The 20513-nt window shown below is 36.4% G+C and overlaps 1 protein-coding gene across 1 annotated transcript in view; it reads left to right on the top strand.

Annotated features, from left to right (window-relative positions):
* LOC122795855 (xanthine dehydrogenase-like) overlaps positions 1–20513 on the top strand; it is a 5725158-nt gene that overhangs the window by 2589683 nt on the left and 3114962 nt on the right. The gene's annotated exons all lie outside the window — the stretch shown is intronic.

The raw sequence follows: 20513 nt of genomic DNA on the forward strand, positions 1-20513 counted from the left end.
TTTATGTAATTTATTCTTTCTGCAATTTATTTGATGTACTGTTATTTGGGCTAACAACAAAGCAAATAATCAAACCAGCATTCTCAAAGTACATATCCTGATGGAGGATTGTGGATTTTTCTGATGTAAAATACCAACTGGTATATCAGGGTTTTGCTGGCTCATTGCTAAGTTGTCTCTTATTGGACTTTCTGTACTGTGCAGGACAACTTGGGTGCCATTATAACACATTGCCAATTATTTTGATAAACAATACATAACTACATTAAACATTCAAATGGATGGAATCTCTGTCCTGATCTCTTTCTTGCGTAGTTATTTGCATCACTGTTTTCAATGTACAGCTTTAAATTTTTCATTAAATACTATTAACTGTAGACACTAGTAAAATGGTTTTAGAAGTTGGCTACTTTGTTCTGGTGGGCATATCTCTTATTTGTAATAAAACTGATATCTGGTGGGCATACCTCTCATTTGTAATAAAACTGATAGCTCGGCCAAAGCCTTCAAGGAGTATAGCCATACCTCTCAACTTGGAAACATCAAAAATCTGGACAAGGCCCATGAAAAATAGGTACAAATCTGTACACTGGTTAACATAAAAGTTGCATGCATAATTATGTAACCCCACCCACTCAAATGGGATTATGGGATACCAACTTTCAAACGCAAACTGAAGAACAGACAACCAAAATATGGCACCAGCATCCCCATGCAGCCATTCCAATGTCCCACGACCTGGCTATTTCGCCCCGTTTACCATAAACACTAATGTGTGCATACTGCTTTACTTCTACAATAATTGTTTGGATTTTTACATTTTACAGCACAGTGCACAAACACTAATAGACATGTGCTAAACAAAGCAACACTGTCTCACAATGAAAATAGACTTGGCATTAAAACATCTCTGCCCTTGAAACTCACATTCATTGAAACAGCATTGAAACCCACACCACATCCAAAGAAAATGCATCTGACCAGTGGTGGATAAAGATTACCTCTGGGCTGTTTCAAATCATTGGCCTCTTGCACACAAAACGTGTTCTTTGATACACCTTCCTGACTTTATTAAATTATATTCCTTGTATAATACAGCAGCACACTTGTTAGACAAAGTGCATTTTAAATTTGTAGTTTGAACATTTTTCCAGTAGGCAACGAAACAAAATCCATGAACCAACAATGACAAAACTGCCCAATTCAGAACATTTCTATCATAAAAGTCTACTTCCACACCCACACAATACAATATATGTATGTATATATATATATATATATATATATTTATATATATATATATATATATATATATATATATATATATATATATATATATATATAAAATAGAATGACAGTAGTGTAAGCCATAGGCATCTTGCACAGCTTCTCGCACTTATTTTCAATTTCAGTTTTTTTTTTGGGGGGGGGGGGCAAAAACCAGGGACACATCTTAAACATTGCTTGTATAATTTTTGGAATGTTGCTAGAATAAAATGTTGTGTTACCACCATGCATTTCACTGCCAAGTCTTGAACCTAGGACCTTGTGCACTACAGTCATAGCAACATGCCACTATGCCAAATCAGCAGTTTCCTGAAAGATAGGAAGACTGAAACTGAAATGGCTATCATTTAGTTAATCCAATTCTCACTTCTCAATATAGTTCTCAACCTCTTAGCACAAAAAAACTGGACAAAGCCAATAATGGGGGAATACAGAATTCACTTCTCACTTCTCACCATTGCTCTCAACTCTTAGCAAAAAAAACCTTGACAAAGCCAATAATGGGGGAATACAGCCCCAAAATAGGGACACATTTCAAATACTGATCTTATAAACATAGAAAATTGCTAGAATAAATGGTTTTGTGTTTCCTTTTATTTTCTGAAGAATATGAATTCTGAAATTCAAATGCCTGTTATTATTTAGTGAATTCAGTCCTTCAGTGATTTGCCAAAAAAGTCCTGACAGATTTTATGAGGAGCAGATCAAAAATATGAGGCATAAATTCACAAGTGGTGCTGGTTTGGGACTTTAGGCTCTTTTTACCTTGTACCCAAGGTACAGGGTTTGAGCCTGAGTACCTCTTACCACCAGGTGTATGAAATTGGACACACACACAGACACACACACACACACACACACACACACACACACACACACACACACACACACACACACACACAGACTTACTTTCTGTTCATGCAGCTCACAAGTGGAATAAAATACACACAATCCTTTCCATTAATTTTGCTTAAAAGTGGAATAAAAGATGTTTCCCTACTTTTTGAGTGCAGCCTTCCCAGAGAGATCATTGCAACCAGCCAGAAGATAATCGGACACAGAGAGCAGTTGCAGCAGCAGCCAGAAGATAACCTGGAGTTCTGGAAGGTGGGATCATTGCAGCCAGCAGATAACTGGACCGGAGTTCCCGCTCACAGACCATTTGAACAGCCAGCAAGCCAAGCTAATTTCTGACAGGCTGGTAGCCTAGCTGGAAATGCATAGCCCTTGAGCTCAGTTCTGACAGGCTGGACGGAAATGACAGAGTTCCACTCGGGAATGTTGGCATCCCATTATTTGGTCCCCAAAAAGAAAACATTATTTAAATATTATTTTAATATATTATTAATAATATATTATAAATAATATATCAAATATAATAACATTGTTATTATATTTAAATTTCTTGTGGCAAGTACAAGGCTTGCAAGTATGTAATAAAAACTTCTTCTAGAATAAATATTGTTTCATTTAGAACTTGTGGCCATTTTACTTGCAATACTGAAGGTGTTATATATGCCTTTATTTATTTGTTATATATGATGTTCTTGCAGCAAATTTTGTATTGAGAAACAAAAAGGTGTTTTTAAACTAGAATTTTAGAGCATGTGAGGGATATTGCTAATAAAAAGCAGAGAGCTCTATAGTTGAACATTCTAGTTTGTTTCATGATGGAGAATGTAAAGGGCTACAAGGCACTGTTTTGGAAAAAATACAAATATCTAGAGTTGATGTTTCTTTTATCAAGAAACGGCTGCTTTTAAAAGAATCTGCTTACATTTTAAAATTTGACACCCTGTCTCCAAGGGGACTAAATGAAGAGTACTTCTTTAATTGTATGATTGTTTAATTGATGTATTTGTATGTATATATATATATATATATATATATATATATATATATATATATATATGGGGCAAGTTTTTTATTTTGTGTTATACTCCTTGAAGGCTTTGACCGAGAAGTCAGAGTTTTATTAAATTTGTTGGATATACTGGTGGTTGTTTCTTTTATACTATAGGCAACTTTTTATTTTGTGCATTAATTGGTTTATACCTATTAGTTGTACCTGATTTTCAGAGATGTCCTTGATTTGGGGACAAAATTTCACCCCAGACCTCTTAAAATTGTTAATTTTTTTGGAAAAAAAGTCACAGATTACTGTAACAAATAATGGCAACAAGTTTTCTGAGTCAGTATTTCAAATATTTTAGAAGTGTCCTAGATTTTGGCATTTGTCCCATGGTTATTTTACAGTTTGCCCCAGTTTGGGCGGTAACAAGTTGAGATCTATACTGGTAGGCTTGCCAAACATGTTGTATCTTACTCAGCAGTGTTTTAATGTTCATTTTAGTCAGTGGAAGTAGTTTGGGACGACTGTTTTAGCTGTAAGTGTGCATTTCACATTCATTAGTACATGGGCAAGAATCATTTGAATGAAATGTCTTTTACTGGGGAACGTTTAGCAATACCTGTCCTTCTATAGTAGGTAATAGTAGTAGCCACAGCTGTTTCCAATTTTAAATTATTAACTTTTAAATTTAATGCTGTGCATGCAGGTGCCTGTTACATCAGTGGGTTAGACATGGGTATTTGTGCAATTTGTGAAGAGAATTTGAGTGGAGAATATTTTTTAAAGCTCTGGCATGCATTTCTTTTTTGATTATTAATAAGGATGTTATACTTAATAGCGTATCCAGCCTGAATGAGGAAGAGTGTCTGGAAAGGAATTGAATAAAGAGAGTAATTAGTTCTGTGAACAGAAAACATACAAAATACTTAAGAGTTAATGAGCAACAGAGAAGCACTGCTTCCTTAGGGACTGACGTTAAAGTAAGAGAAGTATACTGGGACAAGTTGTCATGTATCAACATGCAATTTAGCAGCTTTGGCAGGGTAGAATAAATGTGTATATGTGGAACAAAGAAGCTTACTCTAAATGAATTGAACCATGTAAGCATTTTAGATGGCAGTCTTTTTCATTATATTTATTAGTATATTGTAAATACAGCCGAGGCCCTATCTGGCTGAAAATTGCATTAATACATGTATTCGGCCTCAGTGCTATGTAGTTAATCATATAGCTGGAAGACACTTATGATTTTACACATTGATTTTCCCCAGCCAATGCAAAGCACATTTTGCAATAAAATAATGATAATCCTGTTCTTGGAATTAAAAGTTAAATGACTCACATTGAATAGTATTGTACTCTGGTGTTCTCTACAGTGAGGTGTTTGTAGTTTGCTTGATAGTTTATTTGTAGCATAGGTCGTATTATTTCAAACTTATCTTAAGGACATCAGGACTAAGAAGTCCAAATAATGTCTACCAATGATTCCTCTCAACTAAATCTGCTCACATGTAAAATGCATTCCAGTAGCTTGACATTGTAATTGCTCATGTCTAGAATTTGTGAAACATAAACTTTTCTGATGCTTTTTTGTTATTTTTTTTTTCTTTTTTTGTAGGGGGCACAAACCCCCTCCGCATGCCCACATCATCTTACTTATTTGTGCTCTTTAATTTCTTTGATGTGGAAGAAATGTAACATGCAGTTTAAAAATTAGACATTTCTTGTTACAACTTTTTCCTTTTCATTGTGAATCCCCTCCATAGACTTACTCCACAAACAGTTACAAAAATGTGGTGCAGTGTGCAGCAGTTAACATTGGTGCCTCACAGTCCTTGTTTCTCCAGTTTACTTCTTGGCTAGAGCACCTTCTCTTCAGTATGGACATCCTGCCTGTATTTCTATAAGATTTTGCCAGATGCTCTGGTTCCTTCCACATCCCAAAGTGGTACCATAGTTGAATCAGGTACTCCTGTATATTCTCTGTAGATGTGCTTGCTGAGTATGTGGTTGCATGTTTACTTTAATGTGCTGGTGCTCCATTCAGGTGAACTGCTATGCTTGGGATAGAGTATGATAACCTCCCATGCCTATTTCAGCTTAAGCAGTAATTGGAGAGTAAATAAGTGAGTGAGTCCCAAAACATAAGAAACCCGAACCAAAGACTCATGGGAAACATATCTTGAACATCTAGCAGATGCACTTTTGGCCACATGGAATATTAATTGTTTCACATACATCTTCCTTAAAAAAAGTCTGGACTCCCTTAGGGCTACATTATTTAATAATTGGAATACACTAGCTAGTACAGTAATTGCTATTCTTCTATACAGCTTGCAGAATTTGCTCTGGATTCAATTTTTTTGAACATTTTTATTTTGTGATAGTGAAGGCTACTGCAATGGGAAGACCATTTGTCCCTAGCCATATATATTTGCATCTTAGAGTATCAAAAGTGAAAGTTTGTTTGGCACTTCTAGCTTTTCAAGACAAGTTTGTTTAACTGTATTATATACACACTGATTTGATTAGAAATAAAACTACTATATCTCTGTATATATATATATATATATATATATATATATATATATATATATATATATATATATTCATATATATCTTTGCATTCACACACAAATTTTTACTTGTAGGTAGCTGTATTTATGTAACATACTTTTACACTATTACCCTACCATTTTAAAATGTATTTAAATTAAGAGGAAAAGGCATATTTTTAAATACTTAGAACTCCGATCTTCTCGCCTGAACCTGCAAAAGACACTCAGCCATCTGTTTGGGCCTGTATGTGACTGCAGGTCATCATACCTGTACTGACACTGATGTCCATACTGGGTAATCCCTGTCAGGGATGACAGGTTGTTACCCAGCTCCTGCTACATGCCAGTTTTTTTTCCACTCAATGCTAACCACTGCATTTTCAAGGTTTGCAGGTGTGGTTCCTGCAAGAGATAGACCATAGTCTTCTTGTCAGTCCAGCTTGGTCCTAGACTGGTTTGAATGAAACACTGGGCTGTGGTTCAGAGGGTGATATCCACACCCTCTGAGATGTGACATCATCATACTCGCCCATGCAGCCATGTAGAGGTATTACCCGTGGAAGTGATACATTGTCAAGTTTGGCTTGCTTATTGATTTTAACACCTGATGAGGAATACCTCCTTTCCATATGAGGCGATGTCTATAACACTAATGAGGATGGAGTGGGCATAATCAGAGGTGATGTGGACACTGGCAACTACCCACTCCCGCAGCATCCACAGACATCAATTCAGGAAGGTTAGTGCATGCACCACGACATATTTAAAAATTGTGAAGATGACTGCAGAAGTTAATGGCTTAAGTGTAACACAACATTTACTGTCAACAGGTGAATTCTCCATTTCTGCCAATCATGAAAGTGAACTGAGTACGTATGGAAAGTGTCCTCCAAACCTCATTAAACAGCATTCAGAAGTGTGCTCCATTGTCTCAGTAGTAATATTATCAGTTACTCATTCACAAGTTCTGCAGCAGAAATGAGCAGCTCCTCTGTAACAGCACAGGTGGAAGATGTCAACATTGGAATGGCTGTTGATGATAACATAATTATATTTCTGAGATAGCCTGAGGATAGTGGCACACAGTCAGCATGTTTAATGGTAGGATCACACATCCCACAGCAGTCACATAACTCTGCAGGAAGAGACACAGGATCACAAAGTCAAGTAGATAAAGCCAATAGATTGCAGGCTGTACAGGGAGAGAATACATGTACCACAACACCAGTGTTTCCTCAACCACAGGAATTCCTTCTTGAGGGACAGTACAGTCTCAGAAATTGCAGTATCCACTGCAACACCTGTGCAAAGGGGTGCAGTTCTGGGCAAATGTCACAGCTACCTCCACAATCACAAAACCTTTGGCTGCCCAGCAGTAAATTTGCTGAGACATTGTTCAGGCTCAGTCCAGTGACATAGAAAGTCAGCTACAGATTGTACTAGAGAGTACTGAAGGGTGTATATGCTACCACAACATGTAAATGGTGGAAAGTATGGAAAACGCCATGGTCACACATGCACAGTATAGTAGCTAGTAGCGCACATGGCAGCCATCTCTGCCTCCATGTGTGCATTAGTCAGGCTCTACCAGACTCAAGTAGGAAGGAGTGGTCAACGGAGACAAGGTACCATTCAGACATGTGGATACATAGCATTTTGCACACCGTGTGCTTCACAGGAAAGTACTGGAAAATATTAGGGGGGGGGGGCATAGCAGAACAGAAGTCAAGCAGGTGTTGTCAGCACTCATCTACACTTCGCAGAGCCACTCGTTTGAAGTCTGGATCCCTATCGATAAGATCTCTTGCATCCAGGAGATCATAGCATCACAACAAGTCAGCATCAAGCTCACATGGAAGCACTTCCTCCTAAACATGGGCACCATCCCTCACCCTATCTGTAGAGGACTTTGTTTATGAAACTTTGACCTACTATGACACAGGGTTGGTGGTGCAGCTACTGAAAATATCACTTTTCATTTCACTAGTACAAATCTTAGTAGTCTTATGTCAGTAGACTAATTTCATGGTTTAAAGTCAAAGGAAATGTTAAAAAAATATATTGGTGTGCACGGTCGTGTGTGTGTGTGTGTGTCAGGTAGGAAAAACTGCAGAATGCAGTGCAATCAATACTGAGAGACTTAGCAGAATTTATTTGAGTGTAGTAATGCTACTGCCTGCAGCAGAAAAAAGTAAACGTGGAAGTTTAAGCTAAGACGGCAATGTGTAACAATATTAAGGATCTCTTCATCAATTTAGTAATGGTATTGCTTACAGCTACATAAAAATTCATTTAAAAAAGAAATTCTAATAAAGTGGGAGCAGTACAATGAAATATGATATACTGTGTACCTAACAGACACAGGAAAAAAATTATGTGAGTGTAAATAATCCTGTCATCAGTACTTGCACTGTTGCCACTTCACCCTCAGCACTGCACATATGATGATTACTATAATTTCTGATGACACAAGGTTTAGTGTCTGTGATGGAATGAATTGATCTTATGTGCAGTACTTTAACAGAGAAAAGGAAATTATTTCTTTATCAAAAATAAAAGTGCAGAAACATTACAGCATAAAAAAAATAAATGTAATACAATTTTCCTTATCTGTGCAAGGTAGCTCACCATGAAAATTACAAGCTGGAATACAGCACTAACACATCTTTAAATGTGCAGATTGTTTTCAACCTATGCTGTCAGGCAGTGCAGTAGCAATGATCAGTTAATGAACCTTCAAGCAGAAGCAGTATGTGCATATTTATCTGAAGTCCCTAAACAAAACACATTCAGAAAACAGATAAAAAAATTAAAAATGTTCCTAGCTGGCCACCAACACTGTCTTCAGTCAATGTAGGACCTGTACTAGGAGCTGCAGTAACATCATGGGACACTTAACCCCTAGAAGCTCCTGGGCCACAATGAAGAGAATCCAACTCAAGGGAGTCATCTTTGGATTTTCCCACCTTACAGTGGACAGAGAGGTTGAGGGGGACACAACAAGCAAGGAGGAAACAAAGGTTGGGAAGATCATATCCACCTCAGCACCCTACGGGGGAATGGTGGAATACTACTTAGAGGAGGAACACATGGAAGCATTGACTGATGATTCGAAGGACATATGCAACATTGTTTCTAATAAAACAGGTGATTTTAATGTTTTCTATCTGAGCTCCTGTGATATCAACCAGACACATGCCGATTTACTTTCTAAAAGTTTTTCCTTTGCTATGAGCAAGAAGGCTAATATTGTGGAAGTATTAACTGATTTAAAAATGTATGTGAGAAAACTTAATTTACATGTAATGTTTGGAGAAAAAAAACAGTTCTGCTATAGCTAGTTTGAAACTGTCTAGTATCTGTAGCCCACCCGTACACCCGACTCTACAATGTTTTGAAAAGATATGTGAATTAGATCTTCTTTGAAACCTAATATAAGAATGGAAGGTTATAATTCAACAAAGGAGAAAATCAGTGCTTTAAAGTTTCTTAAATCTTCTAATATTAGAATAATGAAGCCAGATAAGGGGGGGTGGGACAATAATTAGGAGTAACATGGATTATCTGCAGAGAATGTATAGTATCCCGTTTGATGATACCTATAGATAGGTTTCAAAAATGAATTAAATATTGCCTATAGTAAGATCTTGTTGACATTACAGGATATGTTTACACATGGAAAAATTAGTCTACATGAATTTAATTATTTGAATATCCAAAACCCTATGATACCTATAATATTTGGGGTACCTAAAATACATAAGAACAGAAATAACCCTCCTGTGTATCCCATTGTGGATGCCAGACATTCCATCAGCTCTCCAGTAGTTAAATATTTGGATTATCATTTGAAAGAGTACATACAGAAGGTCCCAGAAGTATATAAAGATTCTTGAGACTTTCTTAATAGGTGTAATGATTTGGAATTTGACCATCGATGTTAAGGACTTGTATAAAGTTGTACCACACTCTACAGAGGTACAGTGGTTCCAGGAAAGAGCTAACTTGTATACTGTCCTGCTTGAACTAGTGTTATGTAAGAACTATATTTATTTTGAGAATCAATATTTTTTGCAGGAAAAAGATGTGGCTGTGGGATCTGCTTATGGGTCCCTTTACACTAATATAGTTATGATTGAGTGGGAATTTGCATTCATCCTAAATAGTGGTTTTAGTAACTCCTGGTGCCTCTACATGAGGTACTTAGATGATATTTTTATTGCATGCAAAGATGACATAGATAAGATCCCATCCTTCCTTGACTACATTAATAGTACAACATATTTTTACAATTTACCCATGGCATAGGAGTAAATTATATTTCTTACTTAGATAGTATGTTGGCCAAGGATAATATCAGTAGGAATTTTTTCTAAAATCTATAGGAAACCCACCTACTCTAACTCTTTCTTGCATTTCACTAGCTCACATCCTATCATTCAAAAAAAAAAAAACCAGTCATGGAAGAAGAATTTGTTAGAGAAGCTTGCATGATTACACTATTTATGGATTTTTTAGAGGAGTGCGAAAATCTTAAAAGTATGTTTCTCAAAAGGGGGTATTGTGATACTTTTATTGACAGCTCTTTAAATGAAGTCATAAGAAAAATGAGTAATTTCTGTACTCCTTTTTTAAAGAAGGACGGTAACACAAAACTGTGGCCACAGTGTTTCAATCTGACAATACAGAGAGAGTGGATCTTAGACCTGATTGCAAGTATAGTTTTATTACCACTTTTTCAGTGGATTGTGACCATATTAAATGGACTTTTTGAATAAGAATTGGACCGTCATTAATGATAATGTATTGAAAGAGACATTAGGTGAAAAAACCCTTATTATACACAGAAAAGGGGTCAGTTTTAAAAATGCGTTTGAAGCTAAAAGTTATATGCAGACCAACATTTTGAATCAGGGTATTTTTAACTGTGGTAACTGCAATTACTGCCAACATTTATTATTAAGTCATAAGTTTTTGGTGAAAGATGAACAGTTTAGGATTAAAGAAAGATATAACTGTGTACCTAAAGTGATTGTTTACTTAGCTTTGTCCCAAGGCTGTTTTGGATTCTATGTAGGCAAGAGAAAATGCATGTTTAAAGAGAATTTGTGAACATCTCTATGAGAGTAAGAAAAATAGTTGCAAGAATGCTTTATCTAAACATCTCATGGATTATCTGGATCATTATTTTAAATTTGTAGTACTTGAACAATTGCAAGGAAAAGGGGGACCGAGGGACTACAGCTAGAAGAGAAGGAGCTGTATTGGCAGTTACGGTTGAATGCAGCTAGTCCCCCAGGTCTTAATGAAATTTATTCAGTTACTTGCCTACTTAAACTGAAGGCTCATAGGCAATAGATTTTTTATATGCTTAGATTAGATGCAGTTTTTTTTTATTTATTTGATGTTTTTATGAATTGATTTATACAGTTTTTTATAGTCCAGCTTTTTGTAAATACGGTTCATTTTACTTTAAGAAATAATTTAGGAGGAATCGTGACTAGTTTTCCCTTTTAAATTTTTAGAGCGGTAGAAACATTGTAGCATCTGAAGAAGTCTTTGTAGTAATACTATACAAAAGTGGTTATGTGTATTTAATAAAACGGCTGTTTGTTTTGCAGTGCTATGCATGCCTCTGTTTTTATTTATTTTTCATTTGTGTTTTTGGAGTTTTAACACTTCACCACCAGACTGGTTCATAATCATGTTGTGCGGAATGCAAAAAGTGGTCAACATCCAGCATTTAGTAGTAAGGTCATACTGAAGGGCACCCCTCAGATTCATCCAGGTAATGGGAATGGGCTTTCTTCAGGCCAAACAAATTCGCAGTGACAATCCATGTGTAGGACAGGGCAGTTATACCTTTCTTCAGCAGCTTCCATAGGGTTCTGAACAGGGGTCATGACCAGGGCTCTCGTGGGTAACCTTCATCACCTGGAAAATACAAGAAAAGATAAGAAAATTAGTACTAAGCAACACATTTCCCAAAAAATAACTAAACAGATAATTATAATTAAAATTTACACTTACCAACAAGGTGATCATGGGACATCCTGCTATGCAGGAAGAGGCAGTAGAGTGGGCTTGTGTGCAGACAGGAGAATTATAGGTACTGCCAGGAAGCTTTGCCGACATGTTGGTGATGCACACCCATGCATCAAACACTACCTGGCACTTGACGGAATGGTAGGCTAGCTCTTCCTATTTTGGTACCACTCCCCCTGTAGACCTAATGGGGACCTAATGGCAAATTGGATGCAGTCTGTCGCACCAATCACCTCTGGAAATGCCATCCTGTAGAAGGCACACATGGTTCTGGCTCAGTCTTGAGGTGACACTGGGAAGTAGATGTACTGATCCACACGTTCCAAGAGAATGTTGATGAACTGCCAAAGTATCCTTAAGGCAGAAGCCTAAAATATACCTAACATGTCTTCAATCTGTCTCTGGAAGATGCTGGTGGTAAGTATAGAGAGGGCTATATACCTTGATATCCACAGGTATAAGAAGGCCACACATCCCCCATTTTATATCTGTGGACCATGCGTACTCACTAAAACTCTTAAAATATCCATGCATTCTGTAAATCTATCAGTAATTTCTTGATTATCAAAGTTATAATATGTTATTCTTTGTCTGTATCTTCACCTTCTTTGCCAGCAAGCACCACTGGGAACAAGCAATTTTGGCTCACCCAAGACAAGCATCTCACACCAAGAAATAGCTAGGTTGGCAGCAGTAGCAGACATCTTTGCCAAATGTAAAGTAGATAGAAAAGTCATGATTCCCCTTTTGCAACATATCTGCAGATGGCTTGGAAATGCATCAGAAAGCGACCATGAATCATAAATAGGTGGAAAGATGACTAATTTAGCATAACAACTTCTGTATCAGTTCTCATTTTAATCTCATTACTCCTTCATTTGCATAAGTTTATTCAAGGCTATCATGTGCTAGTGCACCTCAGGAGTGGACAGCACAAATTGCCACTGCACTTATACATAAGGACTATGAATACTGCCCATTATGCATGTCTGTACTTAAAGCCATAGCATATCACTTGTTAATTGTGAATCATTTGGAAACTTTAGTGTCCTTTTTGATTGTAAATAATTTGGGATAAATTGTCTCTATAGGCCTCTTTTCAAAATGTTCACTAAATTGAGCAGGGCTGTTCCTGTTAACAAAAAATAGCCACAATATACAAATATAAATCAAACTTTATTGACACAGACACATTACTGGACTACTTTTAGAATGAGGAAGAATCAGGAACTTAAAATGTTTGTATTGATAATGGAACAGAACATAATGGAAGTTATTTGCAAATTGCTTGATATTTTGATGGGCTGGGTAGAGACTATTGTTTTCTTTTTTTTAATGTTAAGATATGGATGCTGTATTTCATTTTTTCAGTGATTTTGTCATCACATAACAAGATTATAACTTGGTGGTTGACTGTATTTCCTGAAGAATAGCAATTATATCTGTAGATGCAGCTGATGGAGCCTTTCTCCTTGAGTCATTATACATTTTTTCTCACAGGCAATAACAAATCTTAACAGCTGCTCCTGATTTACTGTGGCATTCTATTCACATAGACAGGCATTTTAAAATACCTGACTTTTTTTAAAAAACAATATTTTTCTAACTGAAATAAACATTTTCACTATTGACTATGTGAAAATGTGAAAAAATATTGCAGCTTAACAACTATTTGTTTCTCAACACACACAAACTTGTATATGTATGCATGTGTATATATATATATATATATATATATATATATGTGTGTGTGTGTGTGTGTGTGTGTGAAATATGGAGGAAGTGATTTTGGTTGAATCTACTTTTAGTCAACATATGTTTAGTTGCCACAATATGATCAGATAAGCAGGTGGCTGACAGGTATGCAAGGTTGCACAATTTTGAGGTTTGGGGCATATGCCCCCAACATGTTTTTTTTTCTTCTTATGTTGTATTCTAATTTAGCATGCCCTAAGATGATTGCTCAGCGAATGCATACTGAAGTGTCAGTGTTTTGTGTCCAACATTAGGAATGTCAACATTTTGATCTGTCTTTTATTTTAAGACATATATACCAATGCATGCATCTGTATGTGTTTGTCTAAATATGCGCAGAAATAGACACACACACACGCGTGCACATAAGCATGTATGTGTACCACACTGCCACACACACACACACACACTCACTGCATTTACTCTTGCTCAAATTGGCATTGAAGCCACATGTCCATCTGTCTGCCTAGAGATAGGTATGAACGGCAGCTGTACAAATAGATATAAGTCATAAATGAAAAATTAATCCATCTCTGAACTTTGATAAATAGTTTGTATCCAGGCATATTAGTTGTGCAAATTTTTAGAAGTGTTTCCTAGTTCTGAGTCTTAAAAAAAAAAAAAGCTTTAAAGCTGTTCAAAGAATGTAACATCAAATTGTTTCCTTATGCATAGTGGTTCATCAACATTCCTCTTTCCCATGTCATGCTGATATATGAGAGAGTCTTTTCAGTGGAATATTGATATTATGACATTATTCCTTTGACATATGATTATACCCACTTAGTTCCTAAGTGTGTGTCTGGAGTTTTTTCTCCTGTGTCATTCTTTATGCATACTTTTGTATATCTGAGGTACATTAAGCATATAGTCTTTTATAGTGCATGCTCAAATGCAGATGGAACTACTGACCAAAAATATGTGTAAGTTAGTATTGCAAAGGGTGTTTTTACTTAGTTTCAGTTTGAATAAACCAGTGAACCTTTCTCTAAAGAAGTGGGGGAAGTCTGATTTTGAAAGAATAAAAAGGTGAATATATGAACCTATCTGTACTTCTGAGTTAAAACCATATGCAGTAAAACAGGATATCTTGTTCAGAGGTAAAGCTTAAATTGTTGCTTTTTCACAAGTGAGATTTTAATGCTGCATGACAAGGTAATTTATACCATAACACTAAGTAAAATAGGTCAGAGAGTGTATTTACATAAGTTCTTAAACAGCTCATGAGCAAATGAAGCAGTAATAAAACACAGATTATTGTTTTGGTTTGTTCAGTCTTCAGCCACATTTATGACTATTTCAGTGGCTACATCAAATGAGCTTTAAGTGAGTTGCCCAATGTAGTTTTTGTCTCCATTCTGTGTTATTGTATCATATAATAAATTTATGAAATTGCATATAAGACTGTGTGTCCTTGTGTGTGAACTCATGTCATCGTAATCATTTAAAAATGAATATCAGTAAAAGAATTTACAACACAGAAATTAGTGCACAAGACAGAGCTATGTTTAAAATATCGAGTGTGAGCAGTACTGCCAGTCCACGTTGCAGACATTTCAAATACGTGTGCGACTTCTTCCTCCATTGCAACTATTGACTGCTTGCTAAGTACAAAGTAGAATTGTTAGCCATTGCTTAGATAAATTATTGCCACTACAACAGTCTCAAACACAAGATAATGTGTCATTAAAAAATAAACATACAGATACTCATTTTTTCATCTCAACTTTTTATTATCTATAAATGCAAATAAACCACCACAATTTCATTAGGCAATGAAATGGAAACCAAAAAGTAGTGGTGACAAAACATTTCAGTAATTAAAGATTGCTTGGAACCATTAACTTAACATCTATTTTTATATCTTTATTATTTCTTTTACTTAGATGAATTGATAGAACCAAAATGACTGGGTCGCTAAGACTCTGGAACTCTTTACTGTTAAAACCATGGTTAAGTGCTTTCATCTTTAAAAAAAAAAAAAAAAATCTTTAGAACCAGGAATTAATCAAAGAAACAGTGACTCACTAATGTGACTCATTAAAAACTTTCAAACAACACACCCCCACAAAAAAACAATCACAAGTAAGCATAGTGAAAGTGTCCGTCAAAATATTTAAATGGACATAGCCAAAACACTGTAGCTCACATAGCATGTTGAACATACTAAACAAATGCAGACACAGCAGGCAAGATATAAAAATATAAATTATAGTCTAGTAGCAGGCAGTTTCAATTTACTTGAGATGGAAATAGCTTTATTAAGACTTGGATAATTCACAGCATCCAAATGGAGCTGTCAGAACATCTCTCAATGTAAAAGCTGATTCTGTCAACCCTCCACAGCAGAATCAATCTCTTCAAGAACTATGAATTTAAATTTACTAAACCCAACACATACAGCAGCATGTCTAGCAAGTGCACTCTTGTTATCCATTCTAGTAATGCTGTACTGGTGTTGGTAAATTCTTTTATTAAGTGCATTCTTAGTCTTGCCAATGTAAAAGGCAGGACAGGAGCACCATCTCTACAGGTACTCAACTTTCTCAGTATAACAGTTAAATTTTCCTTGTACATTCATTCTCAATATTTTTTCAAGTAGTACACCCCCTAAATCAGTGTCAGTAAAAAAACATTGGTGGCAATGGCCACATTTTAATGTCATGAAGAAATTATTCTGAGATGTTTTGACTGTTTTTTCTAGGATGCTCTTAATGTTGGGTTTATTCTTGAAGGTAAAGGTAGGGGGACCTTCAAAAAAAAAAACCCTTCAAATCATCATCACACTGAAGAATAGAGCAGTTTTTATACGTCTGTTCCTCAGTGTGAACACAGATCACACCAACTTTCTTGATATTGAGATTACCAAAGATGCTGATGGGGTATTGACAACCTCTACTTTCTGTAATACTATCCTGCATTTCATTAGTTGCCACCCCTTGCATCAATAGAAGAGGGTGGTAAAGAGTCAATTTATCAGGGTATCTTGCTTACCTTCTGATGACAGTACATATATCCAACACTTCGACAAGTTAAAATCTTTGTTTTTGACCATTGTTATCCAGCTTCCTTGGTGGAAGACTTTTACAATCTAGTTCTACAGGAAAGGGATGGTTTGTATGCCACAATTATCAGGAAGGATTTGGAGAATTACAAGTTCAACACTTGTGAGAAAGGTACAAGTTCTGATTTTAAACCACAATTTCTGTCATTATTCCAGTATGGTTTTGCATTATTCATTAGATGTGAATGACATACAGAAAATTTTATGTAAAAACTGTTGTATTCTTAAATGCAACAAAGATTTGAAGGATTTTTTGAAGGTCCCCTACTTTACCTTCAAGAATAAATCCAACATTAAGAGCATATTAGAGAAACCAGTCAAAACATCTCAGAATAATTTCTTCATAACATCTAAAAATGGCTGCTGCCACCAATGTCCCTTTACTGACACTGATTTAGGAGGTGTGCTACTTGAAAAAATATTGAGAATTAATGCACAAGGAAATTTAAGTATTATGCTGAGGGAGTTGTGTACCTAGAATGGATAACAATAGGGCACTTGCTAGACATGCTTCTGTATGTGTTGGGTTTAGTAAATTTATATTCATGGTGTTTGAACAGATTAATTATGGTGTATATTCAGTGAACTGACAGAACTGGCTTTTACATCAAGAGATGTTCTGGCAGCTCCATTTGGATGCTGTGAATCATTCAGGTCATAATGAAGCTATTTTCATCTCAACTGAATTGAAATTGCATGCTGCTAGACTATAATTTATATTTTTATGTCTTTATATCTTGCTTGCTGTGTCTGCATTTGTGTATGTTCAACATGCTATATGTTCAACATGCTATGTGATCTACAATGTTTTGGTGATGTCCCTTTAAATATTTTGTTAGACTTTTTCATTATTTTTACTTGTGATTATTTTTTTGGAGGGGGCGGTGTCATTGTTTGAAACTTTTCAATGAGTGACATTAGTGAGTCTCTGTTTCTTTGATTTATTCATGGTTCTGAAAATGTCTTTTACAGATGAAAGCACTTAACCATGGTTTTAATAAAGAGTTCCTAAGTCTTAGCTACCTGGCCATTTTTGGTTGTATTTGATTATCTATGCTCCAGTTCCATGGTTTCTGGACATATTTTTTATTCTGCTTTTTGTTCAAGTGGTCCCTGGTATGTCTGCTTTTGACTCCCAGGAACAGTTATTTTTGCACACCCCCAGTATGACTGCCTCTGGTTGTATGGGTAACCTTACTCTGCTTATCCAACAATTTACACAAGCTCTTTCCCAGTTCAGTAGAGGGAACAGTAATGGTGCCAATTTGCCTGTACAGATTTCCAGCTTCACAATGGTCACCACAAGATAATGATTCACCTTTAGGATGTGATGCTATGGGCTAGTGCCAGCATATATAGCTGGAGTTCTGTAAAGAATGATATGTCCTTTGAATATCAAACTGATGTATACAAGATGCTTGTGTTACAAATGTATTAGAACTGTATGACATTTGAAAATCAAAATGCATTTGTAAAGTTACTAGTGAAAACTGTATCAACAGTGGGTCCTGCTGGACAGAGAAAGAATATACATGTGAGACTGTATGTATGTATGCATATATGTTAGCTAAGGACACTGGAGGAGAAGGGGTTAAACAGCTAGCTTACTTCTTACAGAAAAATACTGTTAATTGCACCACCTGTTAGGCCATGGAAGTGCTTATCTCACAGCTCTGAATAGGACCAGAGATGGCATGTCTGAAAGAAGCTTTTGCTCATTAGCTCAGTAAAAAGAGGTGAAGCCCCTGCCACTGCCATAAACATAAAACTTTAAATATGCATCTTATCACATATATGCTAACACCCTGTCTCAAGCTTTAAAGGGGAATAGTGTGAGAACCTAGAGTCAGGCGACCAGATGAGGTCATTCGGCCAGTCATCTTGGAAATTTTAGATATTACAAAGAGAAATCTCTCAGTATTGAATATTTTGTCTTGGGCTTGACAACAAGAAGCAATATTCACCATATCATCTGCCTTGCTGTATTAAGTAAGTAGGGAATAGTAATTCTCCTAGATTCAGTCAGGAAAATATAGTGAAACTTAGTTCAGATATTGTTTTTCTTTATTTGTATCTGTCCATCAAAGTTATTTTTAATATTTCATCTGATTTGAACTCTGTTTACTGTAAATATATATTCAGTTTTTTTCAGGCTCTTTTATTATTTATTATTAAATATATTTAAAACTTTTATTGTGGCTGGTCGTTTTAGAAGGTATTTAACCTTTGACGGTGTTTATATTAATTGTCGACACTGTGTGGGCCATTCCAGAAGGCCTAACTGTCTTGGTCAACTACTACCATTTGTATTAGTATTAATATTACACAGTATAATTGGATAACCTTTGTTAAGGGCCTTAGAGTAACTGATTCTGAAGTATCTGTTGGCAGTGATAACTACCTTGTACTCTGGGAAGAAGGGGGCACAGCATGTAAATCTGTGCCAGCCTTTCCCAGGTGTGTGTGTGTGAAAAATCAAATCTCACAGTGTGTGTGTGCATCAGCTAGTAGGCGCAGGCACATGAAACACTGGTTTCACAGAGAGGGTGCAGGAGGACTTGGCTTGGACACTCAGCTGAGGACTTACCCCTGCAGCTGTACCTGTGGGGAGTCATATTGGGGACCAGGAGGGAGACAGATATAAAGAAATCCAGACTCTGGGCTGACTGCATTCCTTGTGTGCTCTTAAGGGAAATTGTACTTGGTGCAGAGAGCTGCATCTGGAAATACTGAGTGTATCCATTTGTATTCCAAGTGAATGTCCCTCTCCAGCATCAGTGCTGAGAATTCAGGCTCCTTGATTACTGGCAAGGGTGGGAACGTCGCATATTGGTGAACAGTGGTGTGGATATTGAACTTCTGTAGCCTGTAAGCAGTTATCACTAAAGGTGTACTTTTAGTCAGCCACAAGGTGAACATTCAGAGTTTCATTTCACAACAGTTCTTTTTATTTATTTTTTTGTTAGTTTAGTTTTGTAGTCAGGGAGAGCAGGCAAAGATGTCAAATGAGGATTATGGGAAGCTGATAAAGAATCAGTTGGCCAAGGTGTGCGAAGCCAAAGAACTGGTGTATGCCAGCCTGACTAAAGAAGAAATTATTTCAGCCTTAGTCACAGCTCAGACCAGCATCCAGGAGGATAACTAACATGATTGGAATTTGTAGTCCTCAGAAACAGGGCAGTTCGACTTTTCATCAGAGGACTTAAAAATGTATATGGAGTTAAAGAGACTTGAACTGGAGGCCAAACAATTGGAATTAAAATCAGCAAAGACTGTGGTGTTTGGAGGCTGATGAAAAGGAGGAACAGAATTAGAATCAACAGAGAGACTGCAGCATTTGGAGGCTGAAGAAAATGAGAAGCAGCTTCAACATTAGGGAGATGCTGACTCTTCACCAGGGTCATGGAGTTAATGGGGGAAGGGAATAATCAAACCCCAGAAGCAACAAAGGTCAATAAATTTCTTCCACAATTTATAGAGAGAGATGACTTTGATAGTTTTATTCATTTATTTGAAAGAGTATGTAAACAGCATAATGTTGACCAAGGTCTCTGGGTATGGTTCCTGACCCTCTTATTCCATGGTAAAACTGTAACTGCTGTTTCTAAATTGCTTGATACTGAGTGCTTAAACTACGATATCGTTAAAAAAATTTTATTAAAATGTTTTAAGTTAACACCTGAAGCTTACAGAAAAAAGTTTTGTGAGCATAGACACAAGGCAAATGAAAGTGTGTGTGATTATATTGCTGAGTTAAGCACTTATTTTCATAGATGGATGATGGGGTATCAGGTCACCACTTTTGAAGGGCTAGCAGACCTTCTGGTGAGGGCACAAGCCCTTAGCACTTTGCCTGAGGACATGAGAATCTGGTTAACAGACCAGGAATGCAACTTTGCAAATGACCTGGGGAAAAGGGGGGATCTCTACACAGGAAAGGGATACCCAATGC

This window comes from Protopterus annectens, chromosome 2.part2, assembly GCF_019279795.1.
Source record: "Protopterus annectens isolate FY-2018-M chromosome 2.part2, PAN1.0, whole genome shotgun sequence".
Taxonomy (NCBI): Eukaryota; Metazoa; Chordata; order Ceratodontiformes; family Protopteridae; genus Protopterus; species Protopterus annectens.